Source organism: Bombina bombina, chromosome 4, assembly GCF_027579735.1.
Source record: "Bombina bombina isolate aBomBom1 chromosome 4, aBomBom1.pri, whole genome shotgun sequence".
NCBI lineage: Eukaryota > Metazoa > Chordata > Amphibia > Anura > Bombinatoridae > Bombina > Bombina bombina.
The window spans coordinates 718,140,689-718,152,546 of NC_069502.1; the positions used below are offsets into that span (position 1 = coordinate 718,140,689).

The window sequence follows — 11,858 nt, forward strand, 5'->3', positions numbered from 1 at the left end:
AACACACAGACATGTGCACACACACACACACTCACAGATATGCACAGACACACGCTCACAGAAACAAACACACACAGACACTCAGACATGCACAATACACACACAGATACTCACACAAGCATGTACACAGACACACAAACATGTGCACAGACACGCTCACAGAAACAAACACACACAGACACTCAGACATGCACAATACACAGATACTCACACAAGCATGTACACAGACACACAAACATGTGCACAGACACACGCTCACAGAAAAAAACACATACAGACACTCAGACATGCACAATACACAAATAGATACTCACACAAGCATGTACACAGACACAAACATGTGCACAGACACACGCTCACAGAAACAAACACACACAGACACTCAGACATGCACAATATACAGATACTCACACAAGCATGTACACAGACACACAAACATGTGCACAGACACGCTCACAGAAACAAACACACACAGACACTCAGACATGCACAATACACACACAAATACACACATACAAGCAGGCACACAGATGCACACACACATTATAACACAGTATTTCCTCTGAATAAAATCCTATTTCAATTTACTGCAACCAAATAAAGCTAATTAATTTGCTATGTATTTCTCCACAGGATCACTCCAAGATTACCAGGAACCCTGGACAAGAATCATTGCTCTAACAGAATGTACTGAGGGTTAAGGTAATTTTTCAACCAACTTTATTTAATAAATGTTTAAGGAAGCTTACAAAGTAAGGAGTCACAGCTCCATCAAATAGAACATGAGACAGATCAATTTTTGAGAAGAAAACTTACATGGATAACAATAAATTGAGGGCTAAGATAAATAAATGGGCCTACTAAACAAAAGGAGACTAATTACTTCCATAAATTCGTAAATTTGACATAGAAAGCAGTGGGTCAGAAGTTAAGTGGCTCAAACACTGAGGTAGCTCCCAAGTGACAGTGATGACTTTTACATTCTATGTCAACTGCTGGAACATAAGAATGACAGGATCACATCTCATTTTTATGTGGGACAGTCCCCAATGCTCCTACTGGCCCATTTCTAAAAGCATAACTAGACACAGCTTGTGAAGAATACAAACAAGATCGAGTAAACACCTGTCACACTTAAATAATACTTGTTTCTTATATACTGTCCCTAATAATATATAAGCTGAGAAACGCGTAGCATGTGTACTATATGAGCCTTTTTATTGTATCACAATTTAAAAAAATGTTTTTATTGTTCTTATTAAAAGTCTTTGGCTGCTCAAAGAAGTTTGAGTAATTGTATAGTTTGAGGCAGAATTTCAGCTTCAGATTACTTAAAGGGACATTTCACCCAAAAAAAAACAGAATTTATGCTTACCTGATAAATTTCTTTCTCTTGTGATGTATCGAGTCCACGGATTCATCCATACTTGTGGGATATTCTCCTTCCTAACAGGAAGTGGCAAAGAGAGCACCCACAGCAGAGCTGTCTATATAGCTCCTCCCTTAGCTCCACCCCCCCAGTCATTCGACCGAAGGCTAGGAAGAAAAAGGAGAAACTATAGGGTGCAGAGGTGACTGAAGTTTTTTAAATAAAAATATACTACCTGTCTTAAACAGACAGTGCGGGCCGTGGACTCAATACATCACAAGAGAAAGAAATTTATCAGGTAAGCATAAATTCTGTTTTCTCTTGTAAGATGTATCGAGTCCACGGATTAATCCATGCTTGTGGGATACCAATACCAAAGCTTTAGGACACGGATGAAGGGAGGGACAAGACAGGTACCTTAAACGGAAGGCACCACTGCTTGTAGAACCTTTCTCCCAAAACTAGCCTCCGAAGAAGCAAAAGTATCAAATTTGGAAAAAATATGAAGCGAAGACCAAGTCGCCGCCTTACAAATCTTTTCAACAGAAGCCTCATTTTTAAAAGCCCATGTGGAAGCCACTGCTCTAGTAGAATGAGCAGTAATCCTTTCAGGAGGCTGCTGGCCAGCAGTCTCATAAGCCAAACGGATGATGCTTTTCAGCCAAAAAGAAAGAAAGGTAGCCGTAGCTTTTTGACCTCTCCGCTTACCAGAATAAACAACAAACAATGAAGATGTTTGACGGAAAACTTTGGTTGCTTGTAAGTAGAACTTTAAAGCACGAACCACATCAAGATTGTGCAACAGACGTTCCTTCTTTGAAGAAGGATTAGGACACAGCGAAGGAACAACAATTTCCTGATTGATATTCCTATTAGAAACAACCTTAGGAAGGAATCCAGGTTTGGCACACAAAACCACCTTATCTGCATGGAAAACAAGATAAGGTGAGTCACACTGTAAAGCAGATAACTCAGAAACTCTTTGAGCCGAAGAGATAGCTACTAAAAACAGAACTTTCCAAGATAGAAGCTTAATATCTATGGAATGCATAGGTTCAAACGGAACCCCTTGAAGAACTTTAAGAACTAAGTTTAGGCTCCATGGCGGAGCAACAGGTTTGAATACAGACTTGATTCTGACTAAAAGCCTGACTAAACGCTTGAACATCTGCCAGACGCTTGTGTAAAAGAATAGACAAAGCAAAAATCTGTCCTTTTAAGGAGCTAGCTGATAATCCCTTCTCCAATCCTTCTTGGAGAAAAGACAATATTCTAGGAATCCTAATCTTACTCCATGAGTAACCCTTGGATTCACACCAATAAAGATATTTGCACCAAATCTTATGATAGATTTTCCTGGTGACAGGCTTTCTAGCTTGAATCAGGGTATCAATGACCAACTTAGAGAAACCACGCTTTGATAAAATCAAGCGTTCAATCTCCAAGCAGTCAGACGCAGAGAAATTAGATTTGGATGCTTGAATAGACCTTGGATTAGAAGGTCCTGCCTCAATGGCAGAGTCCACGGTGGAACAGATGACATGTCCACTAGGTCTGCATACCAAGTCCTGCGTGGCCACGCAGGTGCTATCAGAATCACTGAAGCTCTCTACTGCTTGATTCTGGCAACCAGACGAGGGAGGAGAGGAAACGGTGGAAATACATAGGCCAGATTGAAGGACCAAGGCACTGCTAGAGCATCTATCAGTACCGCCTGGGGATCCCGGGACCTGGACCCGTAGCAAGGAAGCTTGGCATTCTGACGGGACGCCATCAGATCCAATTCTGGTGTGCCCCATAGCTGAGTCAGCTGGGCAAATACTTCCGGATGGAGCTCCCACTCCCCCGGATGAAAAGTCTGACGACTTAGGAAATCCGCCTCCCAGTTCTCTACCCCTGGGATATGGATTGCTGAAAGATGGCAAGAGTGAGTCTCGGCCCATCGGATTATTTTGTTTACTTCCATCATCGCTAGAGGACTCCGTATTCCTCCTTGGTGATTGATATAAGCTACAGTCGTGATGTTGTCCGACTGAAATCTGATGAATTTGGCCGCAGCAAACTGAGGCCACGCCTGAAGCGCATTGAATATCGCATTGCATTGTATATCGGGAGGAGAGTTTCCTCCCGAGACCATAAGCCCTGTGCTTTCAGGGAGTTCCAGACTGCACCCCAGCCTAGCAGGCTGGCATCTGTCATTACAATGATCCACTCTGGCCTGCGGAAGCCAGGTGGTCCTGAGACAACCACCAGAGAAGAGAATCCCTGGTCTCCTGATCCAGATTTATTTGAGGAGATAAATCTGCATAATCCCCATTCCACTGTTTGAGCATGCATAGTTGCAGTGGTCTGAGGTGTAGGCGGGCAAAAGGAACTATGTCCATTGCCGCTACCATGAGTCCGATTACCTCCATACACTGAGCCACTGATGGCCGTGGAATGGAATGAAGAGCTCGGCAAGTGGTTAAGAGTTTTGATCTTCTGACCTCTGTCAGAAATATTTTCATTTCTACCGAGTCTATCAGAGTCCCTAGGAAGGAAACTCTTGTGAGAGGGAAGAGAGAACTCTTTTGTATGTTCACCTTCCACCCATGAGATCTTAGAAAAGCCAACGCGATGTCCGTGTGAGACTTGGTTAGCTGTATAGATGACGCCTGAATTAAGATGTCGTCTAGATAAGGCGCCACTGCTATGCCCCGCGATCTTAGAACCGCCAAAAGGGATCCTAGCACCTTTGTGAAAATTCTGGGAGCCGTGGCCAACCCAAAGGGAAGGGCCACAAACTGGTAAAGACTGTCCAGAAAGGCAAATCTGAGGAATTGATGATGATCTTTAAGTCTACGGTAGTCATATATTGACCCTCCTGGATCAGAGGTAGGATAGTCCGAATAGTCTTCATCTTGAATGATGGTACTCTGAGGAACTTGTTTAGAATTTTGAGATCCAAGATTGGTCTGAAAGTTCCCTCTTTTTTGGGAATCACAAACAGGTTTGAGTAAAACCCTAGCCCTTGTTCCGCTTTTGGAACTGGGCGGATCACTCCCATGGAATGTAGGTCTTCTACACAGCGTAAGAATGCCTCTCTCTTTGTCTGGTTTGCAGACAATTGAGAAATGTGAAATCTCCCCCTTGGGGGGGAGTCTTTGAAGTCCAGAAGATATCCCTGGGACACAATTTCTAAAGCCCAGGAATCGTGAACATCTCTTGCCCAAGCCTGAGTGAAGAGAGAGAGTCTGCCCCCTACTAGATCCGGTCCCGGATCGGGGGCTACCCCTTCATGCTGTCTTGGAGGCAGCTGCAGGCTTCTTGGCCTGTTTACCCTTGTTCCAAGCCTGGTTAGGTCTCCAGACTGACTTGGATTGGGTGAAATTCCCCTCTTGCTTTGCAGCAGGGGAAGCTGAAGCAGGACCACTCTTGAAGTTCCGAAAGGAACGAAAATTATTTTGTTTGGTCCTCATTTTATTTGTTTTATCCTGAGGGAGGCATGGCCTTTCCCTCCAGTGATGTCTGAAATAATCTCTTTCAGTTCAGGCCCAAATAGAGTCTTTCCTTTGAAAGGGATGTTCAAAACTTTAGATTTTGATGACACATCAGCAGACCAGGACTTAAGCCATAACGCCCTGCGTGCTACAATGGCAAAACCTGAATTCTTTGCCGCTAATTTAGCCAGTTGGAAAGCGGCATCTGTAATGAAAGAATTAGCCAAGGGAGAAAGAGCCTTAATTAAGGGCCTTAATTCTATCCATAATATCCTCTAATGGAGTCTCCATCTGAAGAGCCTCTTCTAGAGCCTCGAACCAGAAAGCAACTGCTTTAGTTACAGGAACAATGCACGCAATAGGTTGGAGAAGAAAACCTTGATGAACAAAAATTTTCTTTAGGAAACCCTCTAATTTTTTATCCATAGGATCTTTGAAAGCACAACTGTCTTCGATAGGTATAGTTGTACGCTTAGCGAGAGTAGAAACAGCTCCCTCCACCTTAGGAACCGTCTGCCACGAGTCCCGTACGGTGTCAGATATGGGAAACATTTTCTTAAAAACAGGAGGGGGAGCGAACGGTATGCCTGGTCTATCCCACTCCTTAGTAACAATATTCGCAATCCTCTTAGGGACTGGAAAAACATCAGTGTAAACAGGAACCTCTAAGTATTTGTCCATTTTACACAATTTCTCTGGGACCACTATAGGGTCACAATCATCCAGAGTCACTAATACCTCCCTGAGCAACAAGCGGAGGTGTTCAAGCTTAAATTTGAAGGCTGTCATATCAGAATCTGTCTGAGGGAGCGTCTTTCCTGAATCAGAAATCTCTACCTCAGATAGCAAATCCCACCCTTACCCCTACTTCAGAACATTGTGAGGGTATATCGGATACGGCTACTAAAGCGTCAGAAGGCTCAGTAGTTTTTCTTAACCCAGAGCTGTCACGCTTTCCTTGTAAACCAGGCAGTTTAGATAAAAACGCTGTGAGGGTTGTATTAATAATTGTGGCCATGTCTTGTAAAGTAAATTTTTACAGTAGAATCATAAAGCCTTAGTAAGTTTGCACAGCCAGCCAAATAAACAATTAACCCCTTAATGTAAAAACCAGATTGACAAAACCTCAAAAACTGGTATAAAAATGTTCAGCAGCTTGCCACAGCTCTGCTGTGGCGCCTACCTGCCCTTTAGGATAGATTTGTGGGGAAAAAACTTCAATTAGGCCCTCAAACACATCAGGACCCTCTGGAGAAGCTGCTGGATGTCTTCAGAGTAAAAGAAACTGCGCAACTGAGGCACGAAAATAGGCCCCTCCCACCTCACTCGATGACGGTGGGGCCTAAAAGAAACATACCAGAGTGTTTCTAAACCAGCCATGTGGGTTAATAACCCTTAAACAAGCCACAAGACCCCTTAAAGTCCCTAAAAAAAACGTTAAGTATTCAACAGAAAAAAAGTTTTTTCCATAAGTGCCACCAGTAACAAATGAGCCCTTAATGTAAGCTGGGATTCTTTCTATTAAGTGTCTGAATACAGCTTACCCTTCCCTCATGGGGATATTGTGAGCCTTTTCTAGAATTATCACAGTCTGTCTAGAAAAAAATTGACTGAACATACCTCAATGCAGCTTAGCATGCAAACCGTTCCCCCAACTGAAGTTTTCCTGTACTCCTCAGCCTCTGTGGGAACAACAGTGGATCTTAGTTACAAAGTGCTAAGATCATCATCCTCCTTGCAGAAATCTTCATCCCTTTTCTCCTAGAGAGTAAATAGTACACACCGTACCATTTAAAATAACAAACTTTTGCTTGAGAAAAATAAAAACTAACATTTTTGTCACCACACTAACTTTACCCTTCCTAGCAGTTAAGCAGGCAAAGAGAATGACTGGGGGGGGGGGGAGCTAAGGGAGGAGCTATATAGACAGCTCTGCTGTGGGTGCTCTCTTTGCCACTTCCTGTTAGGAAGGAGAATATCCCACAAGTATGGATGAATCCGTGGACTCGATACATCTTACAAGAGAAAATATCTCCTTTAAATTATTCACAATGATCCATTTTACCTGCTAGAGTGCATTAAATTGCTTACAAGTAGCTCTTTTCCTCCTATTTCAGCATTCGCTTATTTAGCCTGTGGTATAGCCACCTATACTGAAAGTTTTGATACAGGAGTATATGCTATTGACAAGCCTAAGTAAACACAACCAGCAGAATAAGTTACACTCTCATTGAGGACCAGGATAGTGATGTAATAAATTATAATTTTCCTTTGTTCTCTCTATGTATTGAGCTTTGGTGTTCCAGACAAATATAAGATAAGGAAGCAAGTCTGTGTACACAAAGTGATAAAATAATAAGATATGATATTACCTTTAAAGGGGCAGTAAACTTACAAACTAATGTTATATAATTCTGCACATAATGCAGAATTATATAACATTAGCTTACCGGCACATTTATACTTTAAAGGATTGCAGAGAAATTGTGTAACTAAAACCTCCTTTTACCAGAACACCGCTCCTGACTCTACTGAGCGGGTCAGGATTTTACACAGTGCATCTCTGCAACACTGTGTGCCCGGTCACGCCATTAAAATGAATGTAGCTCGCTCTCGCTCTGGTCTAGTAGCGGGAGCGAGCTACATTCATTTTAATTAATTTTAAAGTATAAATGTGCCGGTAAGCTATATGCAGAATTATATAACATTAGTTTGTAAGTTTACTGCCCCTTTAAGTTCAACCCATTGTAATAGGCTGTGGTTTCAACGCACAAAACCAGCTACTTCATAAACACAAATAAACCTGAAAAGGCAATTTCTCAAATATTTTATACTCTGCATCTGGTATAAAAAGTCATTGAAAATACATTAATTGAAAAACAATTTTACAGTGTACTGTCCCTTTAATACATGGAGTCCTGACACATGGATTACAGAGCTGGGACACTGGGATCTCTCAGCACGCTTGATTCAGCGCAGATCAGTAATGCCACATTTGTAAATATCTATTCACTTGGGGGCATAATCGTATACACAAGGAGGCGCCATTATTTTCTGCTTTTTGCTTATAGTATTCTTATGATGTGAAGGTCACTGGAGGAGCAGCCACAATCAGCCGTCTTGGCTGTGTCCTCACATCACCTGTATAAAGATTTCATTATATGGACTTCTATTGATCACAGTTTGATTACAGAAGGACTGGTACCTTGTATTTTTACTTTGTTTGACTTCATATGTTGTGCTGCTAATCATCAGTGCTCCCTAGTGGCTGTCCTTTGCACATAGTGTGTTAGGCACTATGGGCCAGAGCATTAGTGGCACATTAACAGTAACGCATGCGTGTCAGGTTTTCTGGTCGTATTAAAAGTTGAAAGTAAACGTGATCGCTTCAGCGCAATCACGATTTACACTAGAATGATTGCCGTGCCCTCAGAGCTCAGGTTAACTATTTTGCAAAACAAAAAGGTGTCACAAAACATAAAAAATACATTACAAAGTATAATTACACTCATAATAACACTATCTAATAAAAATTATTACATTTTTTTTGCTAAATTGACTTCTATGGGGGAATAGGTTATCGCGCACAACATATTGTAAGTTTTTCTTTTTGAGCGTGTCTAATTAGCAAGCGAGTGAAAACATTTGACTGTTTTTAAATATACGAGCACAACCAGATGAGAGTAAAAAACCTACTTCTAGTGCAGTTAACGCTCGAGCTGGAGTGTTAAATATCTCTCCAATCATATTCAGGCCCTATTTTGGCTCTTTTTTTATTTAGTTTTAGTCATAGTCTGACTAAATTTCATTTTAATTGTAGTCACATTTTATTCTTTTCAACATATAAAAAGGCAATAATGTCATTACGAGTGGAGCGCTAACATTTGCAAGCGAAGGATAAGGGGTTTATCAAGGGTGTTTGCACATGTTGGGTTTATCACTCTTATTACAAGTTGAAAGTAAACACAATCGTTTGAGTGCAATTCAAATTAATGCTCGTCGGGTTAGCGCGACCTCAGTGCTCTGGTGCAAAACAAAAAAGTGTCACAAAACACATCCAAAATGCATTACAAAGTACAGTTACACTTACAATAACACTGTCTAATAAAAAATATTTTAAAAAAATATTGCAAAAAATAAGTTATAAGGGCTCAAAGATATGAGGTCTCAGGTGTTAAAAAAAAAAAAAAAAAAGGCAGGCAAAGGGCTTTAACATTGAGATACAAACATATACATGTCTAAATATGTATGTGTATATATATATGTACATATGTATTTATATATTTATATGTGTATATATGTATTTGAGAGTGAGTCTTGATGGGCCAGATGGATGGGCCTGTGGCTTGATTGGTAAAGGGCAGAGAGCTCCAGTCCGACTCAGACGCCAGCAAGGTGGAGGTGGAGTACTGGTTTGGGCTGGTATCATCAAAGATGAGCTTGTGGGGCCTTTTCGGGTTGAGGATGGAGTCAAGCTCAACTCCCAGTCCTACTGCCAGTTTCTGGAAGACACCTTCTTCAAGCAGTGGTACAGGAAGAAGTCTGCATCCTTCAAGAAAAACATGATTTTCATGCAGGACAATGCTCCATCACACGCGTCCAAGTACTCCACAGCGTGGCTGGCAAGAAAGGGTATAAAAGAAGAAAATCTAATGACATGGCCTCCTTGTTCACCTGATCTGAACCCCATTGAGAACCTGTGGTCCATCATCACATGTGAAATTTACAAGGAGGGAAAACAGTACACCTCTCTGAACAGTGTCTGGGAGGCTGTGGTTGCTGCTGCACGCAATGTTGATGGTGAACAGATCAAAACACTGACAGAATCCATGGATGGCAGGCTTTTGAGTGTCCTTGCAAAGAAAGGTGGCTATATTGGTCACTGATTTGTTTTTGTTTTGTTTTTGAATGTCAGAAATGTATATTTGTGAATGTTGAGATGTTATATTGGTTTCACTGGTAAAAATAAATAATTGAAATGGGTATATATTTGTTTTTTGTTAAGTTGCCTAATAATTATGCACAGTAATAGTCACCTGCACACACAGATATCCCCCTAAAATAGCTATAACTAAAAACAAACTAAAAACTACTCCCAAAACTATTCAGCTTTGATATTAATGAGTGTTTTGGGTTCATTGAGAACATGGTTGCTGTTCAATAATAAAATTAATCCTCAAAAATACAACTTTCCTAATAATTCTGCACTCCCTGTATATATATATATATATATACATATGAACAAGAAAACACAGACCCTTATTTTTCTAGCACCCAACTATTTCTGGAAAAATATATGCTTATAAACAATGAAAGATTAAAGAATAAATAATACACATACTATTTGAGAGTGCGTTTTAAAGATTTATATATTGATATCTGCATAACAATAATACATAAGCATGACCCCTAAATATGTAGAAAGTTCAAAGTCCACAACCCGGGTTGTAAGATGGAAATTAATGAGCTGGTCCATTCATTGACCAATATTGGTATTTTTATAAATGCCTGATTGTTGGCACATTTGTAGTCCCAATGATGGAAAACAACGTTAATGCAGGGACAGCACCAATAATTGTGTAACACTGACACTGTAGCCTTTTAAAACTTGTATCTTCGTACACCCAATGCAGATTATAACTGTATCACCAGTAGCAGAAAAAAGTGGCAATTTTTCAATACCACATTAAACTTGCTTTGACAGTTCTGTGTTGCGTGTGGGGATATTATAAGACAGGTACCTGCTTCCTCGGTGTTCCGTCAGTGACGTGTCATGGTTTCATATCTACCTGCTCGTTGTTTCCAATTTTTCTTTTTTCAAACCGGTTTCGGGGATATCACCTTTACTTTCACCTCCGTGCTTGCTTGGCTCTTTCTGTGCATCTGCACGCCTTGACTTGCACTGGAGTATAATTTCGTTAGGAGGTCAGCTTTTTGGACGGTGCACAGCTGCTGCACTGCTCCAAACAAACAAAATTTGCAGCTACGCGCGTTTCACCCGGGGTCCATTCGGGCTTCTTCCGGCTGTGTGTAATTGGAGATTGCTCTCCATAGCCTTTAAACAGTATGCTCCGCCTTTAATTGGCTTTTTCAGGTACATAATGTGTTTTAGCCGTACAGGTGAAATGTCAGACAATTATAAATGTTTATCTTGTTATGCTTTAACCTTTTTCTTAAAATCACACACTTTCTATATACAATATTATATCTGTTCATACTGTGCAGATTCTACAATGCCCATTTTGTATTAAATTCTCTTATTCACGGAATTACTTTGAATCTTATGGGCATATGATTCTGTGTATATTGCTTCAGTCTCCTAGAAATGAGCCAAAATTTAGCTCTTCATTCAGGCCCTCTGGTTTTAGACTTTTTAAATTAAAGATCCATTTGCTTTCTTTACACAGTAGAATTTTATCTAAATTTCCTCCTCTACCTTTCAGGTCTACTATTTCTAGGCCTCTAAATTTTAACTGTCTCTTGTCACTATTGTGGCACTCTGCAAAGTGACGTGCTACACTGCTGGTTTTTGTGCATTTATTTTTAATGTCTCTTTTATGTTCTTTTATCCTTTATTTGAGCTCCCTATAGGTTTTACCTATATAGTATTGGGGGCAATTGCAGCAAACCATATAGACTACTCCTTCACTTTTGCAAGTTATACGTCCCTTTATTGTATGAAAGGACCCAAATTTATCACAAAAGTTTTTTCCTACCAGCATATTTGTGCAGACTGAGCAGTGTGAGCATTTAAAATTTCCATTCTTTTTATCAGTTAACCAGTTTCCTGTATTTTTGTTTTTATTCTCAAAGTGGCTCTGAACTAGAAAATCTTTTAAATTTGGTGCTCTTTTTGGAGTCATAAGTGGGGATTCTCCTACAAATTTGCCTATTGATTTATCAATCCACAAAATGTGCCAATGTTTATTTAAAATTGAACGGATATTCTGCCATTTATGATTGTATGTTCCTATAAATCGAATTAAGGATGATTCCGTTGTGTCATCTGC

General features: G+C 40.4%; 1 protein-coding gene across 1 annotated transcript in view; it reads left to right on the forward strand.

Moving 5' to 3' along the window:
- The first annotated feature begins 630 nt into the window (after nucleotides 1-630).
- The window catches only part of LOC128656776 (uncharacterized), a 93,491-nt gene continuing 82,263 nt past the window's right edge, over nucleotides 631-11,858 (forward strand). The window contains exon 1 of the transcript XR_008402058.1: nucleotides 631-702. The gene's annotated coding sequence lies outside the window, so the exon portion shown is untranslated. The remainder of the gene's footprint in view (nucleotides 703-11,858) is intronic.